Source organism: Anolis sagrei, chromosome X (assembly GCF_037176765.1).
Source record: "Anolis sagrei isolate rAnoSag1 chromosome X, rAnoSag1.mat, whole genome shotgun sequence".
Taxonomy (NCBI): Eukaryota; Metazoa; Chordata; class Lepidosauria; order Squamata; family Dactyloidae; genus Anolis; species Anolis sagrei.
In genome coordinates, this window is record NC_090034.1 from 52,890,095 (window position 1) to 52,914,767 (window position 24,673).

Here is a 24,673-nt window from a genome sequence, read left to right on the forward strand (position 1 = left end):
TGTGGAGGTCGGTGCATAGCCAATCAACACACAGTCTTCACAGAGTGAAGGTCCATGGTTAACATGACGATGGTGGCTCCTCAAATCTGTTGCAGCCTTCTTCCGCCTTCACAGACGTAACATTTACCATGTTATCTTCTGCTTGATCTGCCATTCAGGTCTTCAGATTGTGCTTGGTCTGGATCCTCCCCTGCAGCCCATCCTAGGAGTACATGACTCCGACGGTAATGGCCACAGGTTTATTGGAACACGCAAGCTCCCTCACCACGACAAGGTGACAATCCATCAAGGGGGTTCTATCTATTTGTTCATCAGTATATACATCCATCCATCTACATCCTCTATCTGTCTGTCCATCCATCCATCCGTCCATCCATCTACATCCTCTGTCTATCCATCCATTGTCTATCCACCTATTTATCCATCTATCAATCCATATATCTATCTTCCACCCTCTATCAATTAATCTTTCTCTTTTTTCTTTCTTTCTATTCTCATCCTCTGTCCATCCATCCATTGATCTATCCCTCCATCCATTCATGTATCAATCACTCCATCCATGCATCCATCCATCCAACATTCTTTCCTTCCTTCCATCTATCCATCCATCTATCCCGCATCCACCCATCTAGCTATCTTCCATTCTGTCCATCCATCCATCCATTGATCTATCCATCCATCCAGGTATCAATCCAACCACCTATCTTTCTATTTACCTATCTTCCATCCTCTGTCCATCCATCTGAATGTCCATTTATCATTCCATCCAGGTATCAAGCCAACCATTTAACCACCTATCTATCTACCATCTATCTTCCTTCCTCTGTCTGTCTGTATCTTTCTATCCATCCATAATCTATTTATCCATCTATCAATCCAATCATCTCTCCATCTCTCTATCTATCCATCCATATATCAATCCAAGCATCTCTTCATCCATCCATGATAAAAGAAAGTACTGTTTCCGCATTTCGACCGTCTCCACTGTTTGAAGATCACTCTGTGACTGAATCCATCAATGAAGGCATCTTATATACAGTTTCAAATGCATTAGAATATCTCAGGTGCATCTGCACTGTGGAATTAATGTAGCTCAATACCCCTTTGAGAGCCCCTGGTGGCACAGTGGGTTAAAGCACTGAGATGCTGAACTTGTTGACCGAAAGGTTGCAGGTTCAAATCTGGGGAGCAGCATGAGCTCCTGCTGTCAGCTTTAGCTTCTGCCAACCTAGCAGTTTGAACACGAGCAAATGTGAGTAGATCAATAGGTACCGCTCCGGCGGGAAGGTAAAGGCGCTCCATGCAGTCATGCCGGCCACACGACCTTGGAGGTGTCTACGGACAACAGTGGCTCTTCGGCTTAGAGAAGCACCAACCCCCAGAGTCAGACATGACTGGACTTAATGTCAAGGGAAACCTTTACCTTTCTAATATCCCTTTGAATGACCTTAACTTGTAGTTTCCAGCATTAATTCTACAGTGTAGATGCACTGCACCATCTGGAAACAGGGGCAATGTAGATGAAAAGAAAGATTCTTTTAAAAAGAAGTTGGATGCCACCAAGGGACCTGCCTTTAAAATAAATAGTGAAATAATTCATGGAAATCAAGGGAAAAAAAGCTTTTCGGTGCAATTTGCATGTTTTTGCTCCAACGAAGGCATGAATATTTCAGCAACAGAGGCATTAAAGTTTCATGTGGAGGCCATTTAGAAAAATCCTCGAAAGGTGAAATATGTGAAAAAACCCTCTAAATTTCAGCCCCAAATAATGCAACACAAGGATACGCATGTGGAGTTGGATTCCAATTGATGCTGGCAAAGTTAACCTAGTTTGGTCCCACTTTAATAACAGTGATGGGATCCTGAGAGTTGCAGTTTGGTGTGTCCTTGGCAATGGAGCGATAATGATAAATAGATAGATGATGGATAGATAGATAAATGGATAGATTGACTGATGTATGGAGAATAGATAGATAATTGGATGGATGGATAGATAAATAGAGATGTTTAGATGGATGGATAGACAGATGGACAGATGGATGGATAAACCAATTGATAAATAAGAGGATAGATGGATGGATAGATAGAACAATAATGTTAAATATCATTTGACAACACAATGATAAATGGATGGATGATGCATGGATAGATGGATGGATGGATGGATGGATGAATAGATGGATGAATAGATGGATGGATGGATGGATGGATGGATGAATAGATGGATGAATAGATGGATGAATAGATGGATGGATGGATGGGTGGGTGGATGGGTGGGTGGATGGGTGGGTGGATGGGTGGGTGGATGGGTGGGTGGATGGGTGGGTGGATGGGTGGGTGGATGGGTGGGTGGATGGGTGGATGGGTGGATGGGTGGATGGGTGGATGGGTGGATGGGTGGATGGGTGGATGGGTGGATGGGTGGATGGGTGGATGGGTGGATGGGTGGATGGGTGGATGGGTGGATGGGTGGATGGGTGGATGGGTAGATGGGTAGATGGGTAGATGGGTAGATGGGTAGATGGGTAGATGGGTAGATGGGTGGATAGATAGACAGAGAGAGAGATGGATAGATAGATAGATGATAGATAGATAGATAGAGGAAAATATAGACGGATGATGGATAGATTGTTAGATAGGTAGATAGTCTAACTTGGGAAGTCTGACTTGAACATGGTAGTCCACACTCTGGTTACATCCATATAGACTACTGCAATGTGCTCTATGTGGGGTTACCTTTGAAGACTGTTCAGAAGCTTCAAATGGTCCAAAAGGCAGCAGCCAGATTGCTCACCCAAATGGCATTCAGGGAGCAAACAACTCCTCTGTTACGCCAGCTCTGCTAGCTCCTGGTTTGCTACTACTATACACTATCTCAGAATACTTGTAGGGTGTCAAAATACACAAATCTATGTCAGGAAAAAATACTCAAGGAGCATAAAGTATATGATATTCAGTATATAGTTCAGTGTAATTCAATGTATTCACATAGAGTGAAATGAAAAGGAGCAACTGCTCTCAAACATAATCCATGTAACACAGTCATAAAAGGTAAAGGTAAAGGTAGTCCCCTGACATTAAGTCCAGTCATGTCTGACTCTGGGGTGTGGTGCTCATCTCCATTTCTAAGCCGAAGAGCCAGCGTTGTCCATAGACACCTCCAAGGTCATGTGGCCGGCATGACTGCATGGAGCGCCGTTACCTTCCCGCCGGAGCAGTACCTATTGATCTACTCACATTTGCATGTTTTCGAACTGCTAGGTTGGCAGAAGCTAGGGCTGACAGCGGAATCTCACGCTGCTCGAATCGAACCTGCGACCTTTCGATCAACAAGCTCAGCAGCTCAGTGCTTTAACCCACTGCGCCACCGGGGGCTCCAATGCAGTCATATAAAGTAAATTATAAAGGAGCAACCGCTCTCAGACATACAGTTGTAAGATCCCAATATATACAGGTTTCAGGGAAGCATATGCAATACAAACTCTTTTCAAATAAGGTGAGAAGACAATGAGTCATAAAATCCACAATCCAGAAGAGAGTTCAAATGGCAGTAGTATCCAAATGATGATGGAGATTAGCTCTCAAGAGAAATCTTCGTAGGGAAAATCCTACAGGGATGTCCGGGTAATATTATATACCCTGTTTCGGGGACAAATTCCCCTTCTTCAGGAGTTAATAACACAGTGATATTGGCTCATGTCTATAACAAAACATAGAATAACAAGTAATTGCCAGCAAATTTTAAAAAGTGAAGATCACCCTTAAAAAAGATAGTTATATGCATAGTGCCTGAAGCTTTACATAGAGTGACTCTGCTGAAGGTGATTCAAATTGCGAGTAATGTAAAAGATCCTTCCACAAGCTTATATAGAGTATAGAGGAACTTAAAGGAAACAGCTAAAGTTAAGTGACTCATTAAGTCCCTGAGGAGAAAAGGTTTTAAACTTAAAGATCCAGTACATTTCCCCTTGGGATAATAGTTTTTAGGGAAGTGATTACATTGTGTAAAGTGTGAGTATAAAGAGGATTTGGTAGAAAGACATTTAATTCTGGATTTATGTTCTGAGATTCTGATTCTTAGGGGTCTACTCGTTTTACCAACATACCATAGATCACAATCACATGCCAAAAGGTAAATAAATGGCATTGCTACTGTTGCATGTGGAGAAATGTTTATGTGTAGTGCCCACTTTGTTTCTATAGTTATAGACCTCCTTGGTCTTCCAGGATTGTGAGCAGCATTTACAGTGTCCACAGGGGTAGTGGCCTCTCAAGGTACTTTTGGATGTAATGGTGGGAGTAGTTAAGTCAGTATGAATTAAGAAATCTCTTATACTTTTGGTACGTCTATTGCCAAAAATGGGCAATCTTTCGCAACCAGGAATATCCTGTAGATGATGCCAGGGCTTTTTTATAATTCGGGTGATATGTTTGGAGTAGTGTGATAGTTCTTGAGTCCAAATGATTTGATTTTTGGTAGATTTGGAATATTCTTTCAGCAAGGTCAACATGGATTTATCAAAAACAAGTCATGCCAGACTAATCTGATCTCTTTTTTCAATAGAGTTACAAGCTGCGTAGATGCGGGGAATGCCGTGGATGTAGCGTACCTGGATTTCAGTAAGGCCTTCGACAAGGTCCCCCATGACCTTCTGGCAAGGAAACTAGTCCAATGTGGGCTAGGCAAAACTATGGTGAGGTGGATCTGGAATTGGTTAAATGGACGAACCCAGAGGGTGATTCTCCCCAATGCTTCCTCTTCACCTTTGAAAGAAGTGACGAGTGGAGTACCACAAGCAGGGCTCCGTCCTGGGCCTGGTCCTGTTCAACAATTTATTAATGACTTAGATGAAGGGCTAGAAGGCACGATCATCAAGTTTGCAGATGACACCAAATTGGGAGGGATTGCCAATACTCCAGAGGACAGGAGCAGGATTCAAAACAATCTTGACAGATTAGAGAGATGGGCCAAAACTAACAAAATGAAGTTCAACAGGGACAAATGCAAGATACTCCACTTTGGCAGGAAAAACAAAATGCAAGGATACAGAATGGGGGATGCCTGGCTCAAGAGCAGTACATGTGAAAAAGCTCTTGGAGTCCTTATGGACAAGTTAAAAAGCCAATGGGATTTTGGCCTGCATCAATAGGAGTATAGTGTCTAGACTGAGGGAAGTCATGCTACCCCTCTATTCTGCCTTGGTTAGACCACACCTGGAATATTGTGTCCAATTCTGGGCACCACACAATTGAGAAGAGATATTGACAAGATATTGACAAGTGAGAGCCGTTCAGGAGTGGAACTCTCTGAGTGTGGTGGAAGCTTTTAAACAGAGACTGGATGGCCATTTGTCAGGAATGCTTTGAATGCAAAATTCCTGCTTCTTGGCACGGGGTTGGACTGGATGGCCCATGAGGTCTCTTCCAACTCTATGATTCTGTGATTCTAAGGTGGTTCTATCTATTTTGTCAACCTTATCTAATGCTTTTCTTATGACATGTTTAGGATAACCCAATTTGAGAATCCCACTGTGGCTTCATTTGTTTTGAATACCATGAATATATCATCATAGATTATTTTGTGTATTTTGACACCCTACAAGTATTCTGGGATAGTGTATAGCCATGTTAGTATGGATGACTGGCTTGGTACATATAGTTTTGATAAAGAAGACATTATGTCACTCACCAAAACAGGTCAGTTATTGACCATGTACCAGGAGCTGAGTCCTCCCAGACCAGCAATTTGTTTTCTGATTTAGAAAAACTGAAACAAGGAAACGTCCATCTCCATTAGCTGATTACATAAAACATTACATGATACTTAGAGGATTAAGTGTATATAAACCATCCGGCATGTTCAAAAATAGGGATTTTCTACAGCAATGGGTTAAGATTCTAAACAAATGCTCCTTGGACTTGATGGCATTATTAATCATGAAATCTAATGCCACTATTAAGGGTGGAGAAACTGGAACAACTAATCTCATGGAGAACATTATGAAAGATACAACATCCTTTACCATGCTGCAGACTATTGACAAAAAAATGTAGTGATTTATACAACCAAGTGAAGAAATTAAAAATTAAAAAATTTGAAAGAGATTGCAATGGTTATGAGTCCAATCGAGTCTACCCATGGCTATTGCATAAAGAGCAAGTCCCCTCTAGGAGAAAGGTTCGGTTCCATCCTCAATTCACAGACTCCTCTACAGAGGAAGACCCACGGAGAACAACTCTGAAGTCTCTGAAGTCTCTGATTCACCTCCCTTAAGAAGATCCAGTAGACAAGGAATATGAATCGACCATCTTCCTCGTCGTCTTCTACTACTACTTTTTTTCCAAGGGGCCAAAATCGGAGATGCTGGACCTGATTGTTAATTTATCTGATTACAAGTTATCTGATTTAGAAAGGCTAGTAGTTAATAAAGGTTTATCATTTGTGCCCACCCCAAAATTTAATTCATTCTGAGCACTCATTGACTTATTCAAATTATTTAGAACTATTTGTTTTCTCAAACAGAACATCTAACACAACAATAGAATCCTTCAAACCCAAAAGTACTTTCTGCCCCTCCACAGACAATATACATATCAAATGCTTTGAAAAAGTGGTAGAGAGGGACTTTAACATGCTAATCGCCCGCAGACAACCATTCCACTCCAGTCTGTCTAACTTAGAATGAACCACCCTGGCCAAAACTGAGTAACCTTAAAGAAATAGTTTGGAAACCTGCAGATAAAGCGGGAGCCATAGTATTACTTAACAAAAAAGATTACATCAAGGAAGTCAATCTTCAGTTATCAAATAATACATTTTACAAACCTGTTTCAATAGACCCCACAAAACATATTCAGTCCCTTATTAGAGTTGTATGTCAAGAGGGATTATCTATGGGATATATCTCTTTGTCTACCTACAAATTTCTACAGAATGATTTCCATAGGATTCCAATTTTTTGTATTCTTCCTAAGATTCATAAAGGCATCCCTCCTCCCCCCCCCCCCCCCCACCACCACCCGGCCCAAGTTGACCCAGGGACAAATGCAAGATACTCCACTTTGGCAGAAAAAACGAAATGCAAAGATACAGAATGGGGGACAATGCCTAGCTCGAGAGCAGTACATGTGAAAAAGATCTTGGAGTCCTTGTGGACAACAAGTTAAACATGAGCCAACCATGTGATGCGGCAGCAAAAAACGCCAATGGGATTTTGGCTTGCATAGTGTCTAGGTCCAGGGAAGTCATTCTACCCCTCTATTCTGCTTTGGTTAGACCACAACTTGAATATTGTGTCCAATTCTGGGCACCACCATTGAGGAGAGATATTGACAAGCTGGAATGTGTCCAGAGGAGGGCAACTAAAATGATCAGGGGTCTGGAGAACAAGCCCTATGAGGAGCGGCTTAAAGAGCTGGGCATGTTTAGCCTGAAGAAGAGAAGGCTGAGAGGAGACATGTTAACCATGTATAAATATATGGGAGGAACTCACAGGGAAGAGGGAGCAAGCATGTTCTCTGCTGCCCTGGAGACTAGGACACGGAACAATGGCTTCAAACTACAAGAAATGAGATTCCATCTGAACATGAGGAAGAACTTCCTGACTGTGAGAGCGGTTCAGCAGTGGAACTCTCTGCCCCGATTGTGGTGGAGGCTCCTTCTTTGGAAGCTTTTAAACAGAGGCTGGATGGCCGTTTGTCAGGGGTGCTTTGAATGGAATATTCCTGCTTCTTGGCACGGGGTTGAACTGGATGGCCCATGAGGTTTCTTCCAACTCTATGATTCTGTGATTCTAAGGTGGTTCTATCTATTTTGTCAACCTTATCTAATGCTTTTCTTATGACATGTTTAGCATAACCTCTGCTTCTGAATTCATGGCTTAAAGTAGTACTTTCCTGAGTAAAGTGTTCCTTGGTGCTTGAGTTACACTTAAGTGTGAATAGTTGGGAAAAAGGAAGATTGGTTTTTTAAACTGAAGTGGTGAAAGCTATTATAATGAAGATAAGAATTTTTGTTGGAGGCTTTTCGAAAGTTTTTAACTAGGAGTTTATTTTGATATTTGTATACCGTAACATCCAAAAAATTAATATGTGATGGCTTAAGATGACTAGCAAACTTAATGGATGTATGTATAGTATTAATCCAATTTGAGAATCCCACTGCGGCTTCGTTTGTTTTGAATACCATGAATTATAGATTATTTTGTGCATTTTGACACCCTACAAGTATTGTGGGATAATGTATAGTAGTATAACCATATTAGTATGGATGACTGGCTTGGTACATATAGTTTTGATAAAGAAGACATTATGTCTCTCACCAAAAACTGGTCAGTTATTGACCATGTACCAGGAGCTGAGTCCTCTCAGACCAGCAATTTGTTTTCTGATTTAGAAAAATTGAAACAAAGAAACGTCCATCTCCATTAGCTGATTACATAAAACATTACATGATACTTAGAGGATTAAGTGTATATAAACCATCCGGCATAGGGATTTTCTACAGCAATGGGTTAAGATTCTAAACAAATGCTCCTTGGACTTGATGGCATTATTAATTATGAAATCTAATGCCACTATTAAGGGTGGAGAAACTGGAACAACTAATCTCATGGAGAACATTATGAAAGATACAACATCCTTTACCATGCTGGAGACTATTGACAAAAAATGTAGTATTTATTTGTCGTGTCAGGCCAACCAGTCAATTGTATTACATTTCTAACAGAATAAAACAAACAAACAGACAAAATACAAAATTTGCGAGTTAAGTAGTTGATTAAATGTCCTCTGACCAGTATCTGGCCACTTGGAGTGCTTCTGGTGTTGCTGCAAGAAGGTCCTCCATTGTGCATGTGGCAGGGCTCAGGTTGCATTGCAGCAGGTGGTCAGTGGTTTGCTCTTCTCCACACTCGCATGTCATGGACTCCACTTTGTAGCCCCATTTCTGAAGGTTGGCTCTGCATCTCGTGGTCCCAGAGCGCAGTCTGTTCAGCGCCTTCCAAGTCGCCCAGTCTTCTGTGCGCCCAGGGGGGAGTCTCTCATTTGGTATCAGCCATTGGTTGAGGTTCTGGGTTTGAGCCTGCCACTTTTGGACTCTCGCTTGCTGAGGTGTTCCAGCGAGTGTCTCGGTAGATTTTAGAAAACTATTTCTAAAATTTAATGCATTCCGAGCACGCATTGACTTATTCAAATTATTTAGAACTGTTCGTCTTAGAGAAGTTTTCTCAAACAGAACATCTAACACAACAATAGAATCCTTCAAACCCAAAAGTACTTTCTGCCCCTCCACAGACAATATACATATCAAATGGTTTGAAAAAGTGGTAGAGAGGGACTTCAACATGCTAATCGCCCACAGACAACCATTCCACTCCAATCTGTCAAACCTAGAAAGAGCCACCCTGGTCAAACTGAGTAACCTTAAAGAAATAGTTTGGAAACCTGCAGATAAAGCGGGAGCCCTAGTATTACTTAAAAAAAAAAGATTACATCAAGGAAGTCAATCTTCATTTATCAAATAATACATTTTACAAACCTGTTTCAATAGACCCCACAAAACATATTCAGTCCCTTATTAGAGTTGTATGTCAAGAGGGATTATCTATGGGATATATCTCTTTGTCTACCTACAAATTTCTACAGAATGATTTCCGTAGGATTCCAATCTTTTATATTCTTCCTAAGATTCATAAAGGCATCTCCCCGCCCAAGTTGACTCATTATTTCTGGTTCATCTTCAGTGTTGGAACCAGCTGCTAAATACCTGAACTTTTTTTGCCAACCTTTTGTCCCCCCCTGCAATTTCTACATCAAAGATAAAAAGCACTTTATTAATATTATAGAAAATCTCAAAATAGAAGAGGATAATGTTTTGGTAACTATTGATGTCACTTCACTTTATACTAACATTCAATGAGATGAGGCCTACACCACCATAGAAAATGTCCTCCATAACAGAACCAAGTTGCATCCACCCACACATTTCCTGATGGACCGGTTAGACATAGTTTTGGAGAAAAATTATTTCCATTTTCAAAATCAATTTTACTTTCAGGTCTGTGGTGTGGCAATGGGAAGTCCATTGGCCCCCTCTGTTGCTAAGTTATTTATGGCTAATTTAGAGAATACCATTTTGTTAAATCCATCCATAAATATCTATTACGCTAACATTGTATATTATGGCCGATTCATCGATGATATATTCATGGTATTCAAAACAAACGAAGCCGCAGTGGGATTCTCAAATTGGATTAATACTATACATACATCCATTAAGTTTACTAGTCATCTTAACCCATCACATATTAATTTTTTGGATGTTACGGTATACAAATATCAAAATAAACTCCTAGTTAAAAACTTTTGAAAACCCTCTGACAAAAATTCTTATTTTCATTATAATAGCTTTCACCACTTCAGTTTAAAAACCAATCTTCCTTTTTCCCAACTACTCAGACTTAAGCGTAACTCAAAAGCACCGAGGAACACTTTACTCAGGAAAGTACTACTTTAAGCCATGAATTCGCAAGCAGAGGTTATGCTAAACATGTCATAAGAAAAGCATTAGATAAGGTTGACAAAATAGATAGAACCACCTTAGAATCACAGAATCATAGAGTTGGAAGAGACCTTGAAGCTGATAGGAACTTTAGGAGGGTCATCCCCAGGAGGAGGGACCCTGAGACCCCACCAAAGAGGGATCGCTACTTTGGCGAGCTAGAGAAGCCTGATTTCAGAAATTTTATTAAAATAAAATTAATCAAAATAATCTCACCAAAGTTGAAGAAAAGGCACCGAGGTGTTTATATTAGCGATTCAGCTGAAAAGGATGCAATGTAGCAATCATTCGCCTACAGAGCATACCAGTACAGAGATCAGAGGCATTTTAATAGGATTTACAGGCTTGGAAGTTTCAAAATTCCCGCCCTCCGCCCTCCGCCCAGCTTGCAGGTGATTGGCTGACGCGAGAACAGCTGGGAGGGGCTTGGTCACCCGCCCTGCATCAGAGCCAATCACAGAGCTCCTCCGCTGCGCAGGCGCCAATAAGAGAGCCCCTACTGCCCCAGCACTCCAGCGAATCAGGAGGAGGGAGGCAGGACGAGGATGAAACAATGGGCTGATGAATGGATTAATGGATTTCATGCCTTGGGGCCTGGAGCCCGAGAAAATCCGGTCTGTGACGGATGCCCAGTCTATTGTCTTTTAATGGATTGATGATAAGCATTGACTACTTTATCTGGGTCTTCCTGTCGCCATCAGATAGGACACAATGAAGAGACTGGGGTGAATGTTTGTCATAGCAAGTTTTGAAAGGAGGAACAGTTTCAGGGGAAACAGTTCCAGGATGGCATTCCGGGCAGGCCTGCAGTCTCCCGCGGCCTGGAAAAGGTTAGTTTCATGCATTAGGATAGCTTCAGACAGGAAAAGACACAAAGTATCAAGCTAGAGAGTTAAAAGTTGCAATTTCATTAATCTTTATTTGAGAATTGGTTACAAAGTTGGGGCTTGGTAGGAAAGTGAAAAGAGAGAGCATAGGGCTGTGTTGAGTCCCTGATTGAGCTTGCTGTTAGGGCACATTTCATCAGTTTGGCCCAATCTTTGCATCCAGGAACTGCGGAACTCCCTGCTGCAGATCAAATTAATTTAAAAGCAGGGGCCTGAGCTGCGCTCGGCATCAACCTCACAGGCCATCCAGTTCAATCCCCTGCCAAGAAGCAGGAATTTTGCATTCAAAGTACCCTTGACAGATGGCCATCCAGCCTCTGTTGAAAAGCTTGCAAAGAAGGAGCCTCCACCACACTCCGGGGCAGAGAGTTCCTCTGCTGAACAGCTCTCACAGTCAGGAAGTTCTTCCTCATGTTCAGATGGAATCTCATTTCTTGTAGTTTGAAGCCATTATTCCGTGTCCTAGTCTCCAGGGATGCAGAGAACATGCTTGCTCCCTCCTCCCTGTGACTTCCTGTCACATATTTATACATGGCTATGATGTCTCCTCTCAGTCTTCTCTTCTTCAGGCTAAACATGCCCAGCTCCTTAAGTTGCTCCTCATAGGGCTTGTTCTCCAGATCCTTGATGATTTTAGTCGCCCTCCTCTGGACACATTCCAGCTTGTCAATATCTCTCCTCAATGCTGGTGCCCAGAATTGGACACAATATTCCAGGTATGATCTAACCAAGGCAGAATAGAGGGGTAGCATGACTTCCCTGGACCTAGACACTATGCTCCTATTGATGCAAGCCAAAATCCCATTGGGTTTTTTTTGCTGCCGCATCACATTGTTGGCTCACATTTAACTTGTTGTCCATGAGGACTCTAAGATCTTTTTCACATGTACTGCTCTCGAGCCACACATCCCCCATTCTGTATCTTTGCATTTCATTTTTTCTGCCTAAGTGGAGTATCTTGCATTTGCCCCTGCCTTTATGAATCTTAGGAAGAATATAAAAGATTGGAATCCTAGGGAAATCATTCTGTAGAAATTTGTAGGTAGACAAAGAGATATATCCCATAGATAATCCCTCTTGACATACAACTCTAATAAGGGACTGAATATGTTTTGTGGGGTCTATTGAAACAGGTTTGTAAAATGTATTATTTGATAACTGAAGATTGACTTCCTTGATGTAATCTTTTTTGTTAAGTAATACTATGGCTCCCGCTTTATCTGCAGGTTTCCAAACTATTTCTTTAAGGTTACTCAGTTTCGACCAGGGTGGTTCTTTCTAGGTTAGACAGATTGGAGTTGAATGGTTGTCTGCGGGCGATTAGCATGTTAAAGTCCCTCTCTACCACTTTTTCAAAGCATTTGATATGTATATTGTCTGTGGAAGGGCAGAAAGTACTTTTGGGTTTGAAGGATTCTATTGTTGTGTTAGATGTTCTGTTTGAGAAAACAAATAGTTCTAAATAATTTGAATAAGTCAATGCGTGCTCGGAATGCATTAAATTTTGGGGTGGGCACAAATGATAAACCTTTATTAACTACTGTCCTTTCCAAATCACATAACTTGTGATCAGATAAATTGACAATCAGGTCCGGCGTCTCCGGTTTCGCCCCCTTGGAAAAAAAGTAGTGGTAGAAGACGACGAGGAAGATGGTCGATTGATATTCCTGTGTCTACTGGATCTTCTTAAGGGAGGTGAATCAGAGACTTCAGAGTTGTTCTCCCTGGGTCTTCCTCTGTAGAGGAGTCTGTGAATTGAGGATGGGATCTAACCTTTCTCCTAGAGGGAACTCGCTCTTTATCCAATAGCCATGGATAAACTCGATTGGACTCATAACCATTGCGATCTCTTTCATTTTTTTAAAATGTTTAATTCCTTCACCTGGTTATATAAATCACTACATTTTTTGTCAATAGTCTGCAGCATGGTAAAGGATGTTGTATCTTTCATAATGTTCTCCATGAGATTAGGTGTTCTAGTTTCTCCACCCTTAATACTGTTATTAGATTTCATAATTAATAATGCCATCAAGTCCAAGGAGTAATTGTTTAGAAACTTAACCCATTGCTGTAGAAAATCCCTATGCCGGATGGTTTATATACACTTAATCCTCTAAGTATCATGTAATGTTTTATGTAATCAGCTAATGGAGATGGATGTTTCTTTGTTTCAATTTTTCTAAATCAGAAAACAAATTGCTGGAGTGGGAGGACTCAGCTCCTGGTACATGGTCAATAACTGACCTGTTTTGGTGAGTGACATAACGTCTTCTTTATCCAAACTATATGTACCAAGCCAGTCATCCATACTAACATGGCTATACACTATCCCAGAATACTTGTAGGGTGTCAAAATACACAAAATAATCTATGATGATATATTCATGGTATTCAAAACAAATGAAGCCACAGTGGGATTTTCAAATTGGGTTATCCTAAACATGTCATAAGAAAAGCATTAGATAAGGTTGACAAAATAGATAGAACCACCTTAGAATCACAGAATCATAGAGTTGGAAGAGACCTCATGGGCCATCCAGTCCAACCCCGTGCCAAGAAGCAGGAATTTTGCATTCAAAGCACCCCTGACAAATGGCCATCCAGTCTCTGTTTAAAAGCTTCCAAAGAAGGAGCCTCCACCACACTCAGAGAGTTCCACTTCTGAATGGCTCTCACTTGTCAATATCTTGTCAGTATCTCTTCTCAATTGTGGTGCCCAGAATTGGACACAATATTCCAGGTGTGGTCTAACCAAGGCAGAATAGAGGGGTAGCATGACTTCCCTCAGTCTAGACACTATACTCCTATAGATGCAGGCCAAAATCCCATTGGCTTTTTAACTTGTTGTGCACGAGGACTCCAAGATCTTTTTCACATGTACTGCTCTCGAGCCAGGCATTGTCCCCCATTCTGTATCTTTGCATTTCGTTTTTCCTGCCAAAGTGGAGTATCTTGCATTTGTCCCTGTTGAACTTCATTTTGTCAGTTTTGGCCAATCATCTCTCTAATCTGTCAAGATCGTTTTGAATTCTGCTCCTGTCCTCTGGAGTATTGGCAATCCCTCCCAATTTGGTGTCGTCTGCAAACTTGATGATCGTGCCTTCTAGCCCTTCATCTAAGTCATTAATAAATTGTTGAACAGCACCAGGCCCAGGACGGAGCCCTGCTTGTGGTACTCCACTCGTCACTTCTTTCAAAGGTGAAGAGGAAGCATTGGGGAGATTCACCCTCTGGGTTCGTCCATTTAACCAATTCCAGATCCACCTCACCATAGTTTTGCCTAGCCCACATTGGACTAGTTTCCTTGCCAGAAGGTCATGGGGGACCTTGTCGAAGGCCTTACTGAAATCCAGGTACGCTACATCCATGGCATTCCCCGCATCTACCCAGCTTGTAACTCTATCGAAAAAAGAGATCAGATTAGTCTGGCCTGACTTGTTTTGATAAATCCATGTTGACCTTGCTGAAAGAATATTCCAAATCTACCAAAAATCAAATCATTTGGACTCAAGAAGTATCACACTACTCCAAACACATCACCCGCATTATAAAAAAGCACTGGCATCTTCTACAGGATATTCCTGGTTGCGAAAGATTGCCCATTTTTGGCAATAGACGTACCAAAAGTATAAGAGATTTCTTAATTCATACTGACTTAACTACTCCCACCATTACACCCAAAGGTACCTTGAGAGGCCACTGCTCTGGAATGTATTACTCCAAAACTGCTTGGGAGTGATCCTGGACTCATCGCTGAGCCTGGAACCCCAGGTCTCAGTGGTGGCCAGGAGAGCTTTTGCACAATTGAAACTTGTGCGCCAGCTGCGCCCGTACCTTGGGAAGTCAGATCTGGTTACAGTGGTCCATGCTCTTGTTACATCCCAAATAGATTACTGCAACACACTCTATGAGGGGTTGCCTTTGAAGACTGTTTAGAAACTTCAATTAGTCCAGTGGGCGGCAGCCAGATTACTAATCGGAGCGTCATACAGGGAGCATACCACCCCTCTGTTATGTCAGCTCCATTGCCTGCCGATCCAGTTCCGAGCACAATTCAAAGTCCTGGTTTTGACCTACAAAACCCTATACAGTTCTGGCACAGCGTATCTGTCCGAACGCATCTCCTTCAACGTCCCGCCTCAGAGTTTAAGATCTTCTGGGGAGGCCCTGCTCTCGGCCCCACCTTTGTCACAAGTGAGATTGGTGGGGACGAGGAGCAGGGCCTTCTCGGAGGTGGCCCCTCGCCTGTGGAATTCACTTCCCGGGGAAATTAGGTCATTGACATCCCGCCTCTCTTTTAGAAGGAAACTAAACACATGGATATGGGACCAGGCCTTTGGGTAATCTGGCAGATAGACAAAGGACAATGACGACTAGAATTGATAGGATTTCACAATGTGGAATGAATTTACGGATTCTGAGCTGGCGAACGTTGAGCATTAGATTGGTTTTATTGATTATGATGTATAATTGACTGTTTTAATTGTTTTATAACTGCTGTTGATATATGTTTTTATCTTATTGTTGTGTTGGCATCGAATTGTGCCTTTTGTAAGCCGCCCTGAGTCCCCCCTCGGGGGTTGAGAAGGGCGGGGTAGAAATGCGCGAAATAAATAAAAATAAATAAATAAAACCTCATATAGACTTCGAAAAACTATTATCCCAAGGGGAAATGTACTGGATTTTTAAGTTTAAAACCTTTTCTCCTCAGGGACGTAATGAGTCACTTAACTTTAGCAGTTTCACTCTATGTAAAGCTTCAGGCACTATGCATATAACTATCTTTTTTAAGGGTGATCTTCACTTTTTAAAATTTGCTGGCAATTACTTGTTATTCTATGTTTTGTTATAGACATGAGCCAATATCACTGTTATTAACTCCTGAAGAAGGGGAATTTGTCCTCGAAACAGGGTATATAATATTACCCGGACATCCCTGTAGGATTTTCCCTATGAAGATTTCTCTTGAGAGCTAAGCTCCATCATCATTTGGATACTACTGCCATTTGAACTCTCTTCTGGATTGTGGACTTTATGACTCATTGTCTTCTCACCTTTTTTGAAAAGAGTTTGTATTGCATATGCTTCCCTGAAACCTGCATATATTGGGATCTTAGAACTGTATGTCTGAGAGCGGTTGCTCCTTTATAATTTACTTTATATGACTGTATTACATGGATTATGTTTGAGAGCTGTTGCTCCCTTCCATTTCATTCTATGTGAATAGCATATATTCCAGCATATAAGACATCTGTCATATGCTGACTTGGCCATGGTAATCCAGGCTCTGGTTTCATCCTGTATAGACTACTGCATCGCTCTCTACGTGGGGTTGCCTTTGAAGACTGCTCGGAAGCTTCAAATGGTCCAACGCTCGGCAGCCAGGTTGCTAACAGGAGCGGCACTCAGGGAGCATACAACTCCTATGTTGCGCCAGCTCCACCTGCTGCCAATTTGCTACTGGGCACAATTCAAAGTGCTGGCTTTAGCCTATAAAGCCCTAAACGGTTCTGGCCCAACTTACCTGTCCGAACGCATCTCCTCCTATGAACCAGCTAGGACATTAAGATCTTCCGGCGAGGCCTTGCTCTCGGTCCCGCCAGCATCACAGGCACACCTGGCGGGGATGAGAGACAGGGCCTTTTCAGTGGTGGCCCCTCGGCTGTGGAACACCCTCCCTACAGATATCAGATCGGCCCCCTCCTTATTGGCATTCCGGAGGAAAGTGAAGACCTGGTTGTTCAAACAGGCATTCGATTAGGCAGTGTAATTGATTACAAGGAACACGGAATAACGGATGATGAGATTGGATTCTGATTCTATTGATGAGACGTGAATGATTTGTTATATTGATGTTTAATTGTTATGCTATTGTTTTTAAATGCTTTAATTGTTTTGTAATGTGTGCATTGACATTGCTGTTGTTAACCGCTTTGAGTCGCCTAAGGGCTGAGAAAAGCGGTATATAAATGAAGTAAATAAATAAATAATAAACAAATCTGGGCGTATGAGACGACCCCAACTTTTCCAGTTAAAATATAGAGTTTTGGATATACTCACCGTATAAGACTACCCCTCTTCCAACACACATCAAATAAATTTTTTAAAAGCAACAGATTTTATTTCAATATGTTAATTTCCCTATTACTGTACCTCCTTCTCTGCCTCTCAGATCTCGCACATGAGCACCTGCACCACTTCACTGCAATCTTCAGGAGCGAGATCTGAGAGGCAGAGGAAGAGGTACGGTAATATGATACAAGGGCAGGCCAGACAGGTAAAAGAGGTGTGTTTGTCTGGGCCCAGAGCCACACTATCTCTTTTTTCCATACCCCGGAAGCCTGCAGCTTGCTCTGCCCTTCACTTACACCTTCCAGGTGAGGTGCCCCTTCACCTCACCATCGGGACCACATTAAGTCCACGAATCCTGATGAATGGATTTTCTTCTACCGTACTTGTACAGCGCCACCCTTAATGCTTTCATACAGTCGCTGCATACGGCAGGGATGGCCACTGCCATTTTTGAGCTCCCCCCACAATATGCAGCGACCACAGATTCTCCAATCCTGATTGGAAGTTTTAGCACCCGCTCTATGACTCCCAGCATATAAGACTACTCCTGCATATAAGACAACTCCCATGCAGAAGGCTGCTCCAGCGTATAAGACGACTCCCGCGTATAAGATGACCCGACTTTTGAGAAGATTTTCTTGGGTTAAAAAGTAGTCTTATACGCCAGAATATACGGTACATTGAATTACACTGAACTATATGCTGGTTTGCTACTGGGCATAAATGGAACCTAAATGGTTCCGGCCCAGCTTACCTATCCGAACATATCTCTCCCTATGAACCATCTAAGAATTTAAGATCATCTGGGGAGGCTCTGCTCTCAGTCCTGCCTTCTTCGCAGGCACGACTGGTGGGGACGAGAGACAGGGCCTTCTCAGTGGTGGCCCCTTGGTTGTGGAATGCCGTCCCCAGGAATATTAGATCAGCCCCTTCCCTCTTGACCTTCCAGAAAAAAGTGAAAATGTGACTATTTGAACAAGCCTTCAGAATCTAATGCAACAGTCAAACACAAAATTAGACGAAAGTGAACACTGGAACGGCTCAGATGACGATTTTTGGACAATGAAACTAGCAATGAAGGCATTGGTTTTATGTTTTTAAAGGTTTGATTGAATGTATTTTTAATTCTGTTTAAGTGTTGTTTTCATTGTATATTGTTAGGCATCAAATTGCTTCCTAGTTGTAAGCCGCCTTGAGTCACCTTCGGGTTTGAGAAAGGCGGGATAGAAATATCGTAAAATAAATAAATAAATAAATAAATAAATAAATGGTTGAAGTGGTAGATGAATAGAGGGATACACGGATGGATAGACAGATAAATTCATGGATGGATAGGTAGATAAGATAGAGTGATGTGGTGTTTATAGGGTGTTGGCGCCGCCTGCTGGCCAAAACAAGAAGACGACCCTGAGAATTTCCTAATGGCTTTCCTTCCTCTGGTCATCTAGTGATTGAATACAGAATTGCACTGGAGGACTTGGAGGCAAAAAGACAAGTTCAAATCAAAACGTCTTCTATAGATAGAAAAACAGTCTTTATTGTGGTCATTAATAATAATAATAATACGAATTTTATTCTTGTCCCCTGCCTCCCCCCCCCCCAAAGGGACTCAGAGCAGCTTACATATGATACAGAGTGCCTAAAATAGAGCATAAAATAAACCCACAACAGAATACAATAAAGTAAAACATATAGTATGTGTTGGGAAGAAGGTTTCAAAGTTTCCTATCTATACACATATTATAATAACACATAATAAAAGTGAAAATATGGGTGTATGTGGCTGGGGTGTCCACTTACACAGACAAGCTCTTGCCTCCAAAAAGAGCTACTCAGAAGACACCAAAGGTCCTCCCTCCAATGACATTGCAGGTTATAGCAAGTGCCATGAACATGTCCAACAGCCCTGCCAATATCCTCCACAAACACCATACTGCCGACCAACCAAGTGAAGGCTTTCATATGGACACGATTTCATCCTAGATTGTATGTGTTTCCTCCACCACAGGCATCCCAGTGTTTCTTACTCTCTCCATTGGTCTGGAATTTACATGACCCTGCCCACTTCCTCTCCCAAGGGCCATCTAGTCCAGCACTATAGGGTTTGAATGGTGAAAGGGACTTTCAAGGGCCATTTAGTCCAGCCCTATAGGGTTTGAATGGCAAAAAGGACTTCCAAGGGCCATTTAGTCCAGCCCTATAGGGTTTGAATGGCAAAAAGGACTTCCAAGGGTCATCTAGTCCAGCCCTATAGGATTTTGAATGAGAAAGGGGACTTCCAAGGGCCATTTAGTCCAGCCCTATAGGGTTTGAATGGTAAAAAGGACTTCCAAGGGTCATCTAGTCCAGCCCTATAGGATTTTGAATGGGAAAGGGGACTTCCAAGGGCCATTTAGTCCAGCCCTATAGGGTTTTGAATGGGAAAGGGGACTTCCTAGTGCCTTCTGATCCCTTTCTCTTGTAGAGGTTGAATTTTTCCTAATAATAATAATAATAATAATAATAATAATAATAGAGTGACAGAAACAGTTCAGAGTTTGCAAAAAGGCATGTTTGGATCCAGAAAGAAGGGGAAGGCAAAGGAGAAGGCATCAGGTCAGAGGGCTAGAAGAAAAAAAACATGGACAGCGTTGTTGTTGCTGTTGTTGTTGAGGAAGGAGCCTGTCCGCACGGAGATGTGGGCCTTGAAGATGTTGCTCTGTATCCCAGCCGCTGGACCACAAATCCTGACAGCATCCAAAATCCAATGTTTTGCATATGTTAGCACAAAGGTTATGGCAGAGACTAAAGGGGGTCAGACTAAATGACCCCAAGGGTCCCCTTCCAACTCTCCCCTCTCCCTGCTTCATTTGTCTCTCCAGAAGTTAAATACTTGTTATTTCTATTTCAAGAATAGAAATAACAAAACCACAGGGCTCTTACATGATGATGAAATCGATAATAATAATATAATCTAACCCTTGACAACTCTTCCAAAACAAACTATGGGGCTCTTACATGGTGATGGTGGTGGTGGTGATGGTGATAATAATAATAATACCTTTTCCAGCTCTTCCAAAACAAAATCATGGGACACTTTAATAATAATAATAATAATAATAATAATAATAATAATAATGCCCCCCTGATGGTGCAGCGGGTTAAACCACTGAGCTACTGAACTTGCTGACTGAAAGGTTGGTGGTTTGAATCTGGGGAGCAGGGTGAGCTCCCACTGTTAGGCCAGCTTCTGCCAACCTAGCTGTTCGAAAACATGCAAATGTGAGTAGATCAATAGGTACCGCTTCTGCGGGAAGGTAACGGTGCTCCATGAATTCATGCTGGCCACATAACCTAAGAGGTGTCTACAGATATCGTCGGCTCTTCAGCTTAGAAATGGAGTTGAGCACCACCCCCCAGAGTCAGACACGACTGGACTGGAAACCTTTACTTTAATAATAATAATAATAATAATAATATAATCTTTTCCAGCTCTTCCAAAACAAAACCATGAGGTGCTTAAATAATAATAATAATAACAACAATAAACCCTTTCTAGCTCTTCCAAAACAAAACTGTGGGGTTTTATAATATTTATTTATTTACAGCATTTATATACTGCTTTTCTCGCCACTAGGGGGACTCAAAGCAGTTTACACATAGATAATGGCAAAAATTCAATGCCTTGCAACTACAATATTATTAATATTAATAATATTAATAATTATTATTATATTAATAATAACCCAAAAAAGGGAGGCCAAGTTTCACACAACCCATTACATCAATGTAGTAGTAGTAATAATAAAGAACAATAATAGCAATAATGATAATGATAATATAGTAATAATAATAGTAATAGTAATAGTATATAATAGGAATGATAATAATAAAATAATAATACTAATAGTATAATATAATAGTGATGATAATAATAAAATATAATAGTAATAATAATAATAATAATAGTATATTAATATAAAATACTGATAAAGATAATAAAGTAATTTAATTATAGGAATAAAGAAAATAATAATAATGTAATATTAATATAATAACAGTAGTAAAATATAGCAGTATAATAGGAATAACAATGATGATAATATAATAGTATAGTAATAGTCATATAATAATGATGACAGTAATAGTATAATAATAGTAGTAGTAATTGTATAGTACTATAATAAGAGGAATAAAGCTGATAATAATGTAATAATAATATAATAACAGTACTAGTTATAGTAATACGTTAGGAATAATGATGACAGTAATAGTATAATAATAGTAGTAGTAATCATATAGTACTATACTAAGAGGAATAAAGCTGATAATAATGTAATAATAATATAATAACAGTACTAGTTATAGTAATATGTTAGGAATAATGATGACAGTAATAGTATAATAATAGTAGTAATCGTATAGTACTATACTAAGAGGAATAAAGCTGATAATAATGTAATAATATAATAACAGTACTAGTTATAGTAATATGTTAGGAATAATGATGACAGTAATAGTATAATAATAGTAGTAGTAATCGTATAGTACTATACTAAGAGGAATAAAGCTGATAATAATGTAATAATAATAATATAATAACAGTACTAGTTATAGTAATATGTTAGGAATAATGATGACAGTAATAGTATAATAATAGTAGTAGTAATCGTATAGTACTATACTAAGAGGAATAAAGCTGATAATAATGTAATAATAATATAATAACAGTACTAGTTATAGTAATATGTTAGGAATAATGATGACAGTAATAGTATAATAATAGTAGTAGTAATCGTATAGTACTATACTAAGAGGAATAAAGCTGATAATAATGTAATAATAATATAATAACAGTACTAGTTATAGTAATATGTTAGGAATAATGATGACAGTAATAGCATAATAATAGTAGTAATAATATAGTAATATAATAGTATTTATAATAAATAGTAGCAATAAATATAAACATAAATAATAAACTTATAATAAATACGAATAATGACGATGATGCTATGAATATTCTTATATTATTGCTTACCATCCGAGGAGGGCGGGGCCACAGGTCTCCCTTGGGCGGGGTTTCTGGCAGGCACGGGCGGCCTTCCTATTGGCTTAGCGGCAGCAGCGGCCCCCCTCCGGTTCCTCCCCCCTCGCTTCCCTGTCGCTCAAAACGAGGGCCAATCCGGGAGAGGGGCGCCTCCTTGGCCCCACCCCCCGCGCCAGGAGGGGCGTGACCTCGCTGGTGAGGAGGGGCGGGGCTGCTTGCTCCTCTTCCTTTTTTTCCTCCGCCTCCGCCTCCTCCTCCCCCTCCCTTTCCGTCCGCTTGCCTCCGACGCCTTCAGCCAATCAAGGGGAGGCAAGAAAGGATGGAAAGAGGGAGGGAGGGGGAGGCAGTAGGCATCCATGCCCGCGAGCATGCGCACTGCCACCCTCGACCCTCAAAGCCGTCACAATGAAAAGCGGGAAGCACGCATGCGCAAAGAGGGAGCGGAAAGCCACGCCCCTTGGTCCTAGCCCCGCCTCCGTCGGGGAGGTGCAAAGTGGAAAAGGCGGGTGTTCGATTGCTCTTATGATTATTGTATTCATTGATGTCCTGGTTTTATATAAAGCATCAAGGAGGGGCTTCTGTTAAGAAGGCTGTGTCTGTGGTTGTCAAGGAGGGAAGGCTTTTTTTGTGCGTTTATTATTTACTAGCTTGGGAACCCAGCGTTGCCCAGGTTGTTTGAGAAAGGCATTGTTTGTCTGTGCTCCAAGTTTAGTCTAGATCCAGTGTCAGCTGGGTTCTGGTGAACTACAACTTCTATATGCAAGTCCCAACGTTTATGGTCCTTCCTCCTCCAAACTACACCAGGATGTAGAGTGGCTCATGGAGGCTCTGTGTGCCAAGTTTGGTCTTGATTGGTCATTGCTGTGGGTCACAGTGGTCTCGGGAAGTGAGTGAAGGTACTGCAAGTCCCATCATCCATGGCCCATCGTCCCACAAACCACACCAGGATGTAGAGTGGGTCATGGGGGATCTGTATGCCAAGTTTGATCTCGATCAGTCATTGGTGTGGGTCGGAATGGTCTCAAAAAGTGAGTGAAGATACTGCAATTCCCATCATCCATGGTCCAAAGTCTTCCAAACTGCACCAGGATGTGGAGTGGGTTATGGGCACTCTGTGTGCCAAGTTTGACCTTGATCCGTCATTAGTGAGGGGTGCAGTGGTCTCAGGAAGTGTGTGAAGGCACTGGAAGTCCCATCATCCATGGTCCATCCTCCTTCAAACCACAACAGGATGTAGAGTGGGTAATGGTGGCTCTGTGTGCCAAGTTTGGTCTTGATCAGTTATTGGATGAGGGTCGAAGTGGTCTCAGGAAGTGAATGAAGGTACTTCAAGTCCCATCATCCATGGTCAATCCTCCTCCAAACTGGACCAGGATGTAGAGTGGGTCATGGGGGCTCTGTGTGCCAAGTTTGGTCTTGATCAGTCATTGGATGAAGGTCGCAGTGGTTTCAGGAAGTGAGTGAAGGTACTGTAAGTCCCATAATCTGTGGTCCATCCTTGCCCAAACCACACCAGGATGTAAATTGGGTCATGGGGGGGGGGGGTCTGTGTGCCAAGTTTGGTCCAGGTCTGTGATTTGTGGGGGCCGCAGTGTTGTGTGGGAAGTGAATCGGGTGAAGGTACTACAAATCCCATCTTCCATGGTCCATCCTCTCCCAAACCAAATCAGGTTGTAAAGTGGGCCATGTATACTAAGTTTGTTCTTGATCCGTCATTGGTGTTGGTCACAGTGGTCTCAGGAAGTGATTGAAGGTATTAAAGGTCCCATCATCCATGGTCCATTGTCCTCCAAACCACAACAGGATGTAAAGTGAGTCATGGGGGGGGGGTCTATATGCTAAGTTTGTTCCTGATCTATCATTGGTGGGGGCAACAGCGTTCTGTGAGAGCAGGTGTTTGAAAGTCCTGCAAATCCCATCATCCGTCATCCATCCTTCCCCAAACTGCACCAGGACATAAAGGGGGTCATGGGGGTTCTCTGTGACAAGTTTTGTCCTGGTCCGTCATTCGTGGGGGTCACAGTGGCATGTGGAAGTGGCAGCCAATCAGAAAGCTGCCACATACATACCCGCATTGCTGCACACATAGAAACACTGATTTTTATTATATACTAGCTTTGTGTA

At 41.6% G+C, this 24,673-nt stretch overlaps 1 long non-coding RNA gene across 2 annotated transcripts in view; it reads right to left on the reverse strand.

Annotated features, from left to right (window-relative positions):
• Window positions 1-23,027, reverse strand: part of LOC132781094 (uncharacterized) — a 68,188-nt gene extending 45,161 nt beyond the window's left edge. For both annotated transcript variants that reach the window (XR_009631965.2, XR_010910522.1), the window contains exon 1: window positions 22,541-23,027. This is a non-coding gene — a long non-coding RNA (uncharacterized lncRNA). The remainder of the gene's footprint in view (window positions 1-22,540) is intronic.
• Between the last annotated feature and the right edge of the window lie 1,646 nt (window positions 23,028-24,673).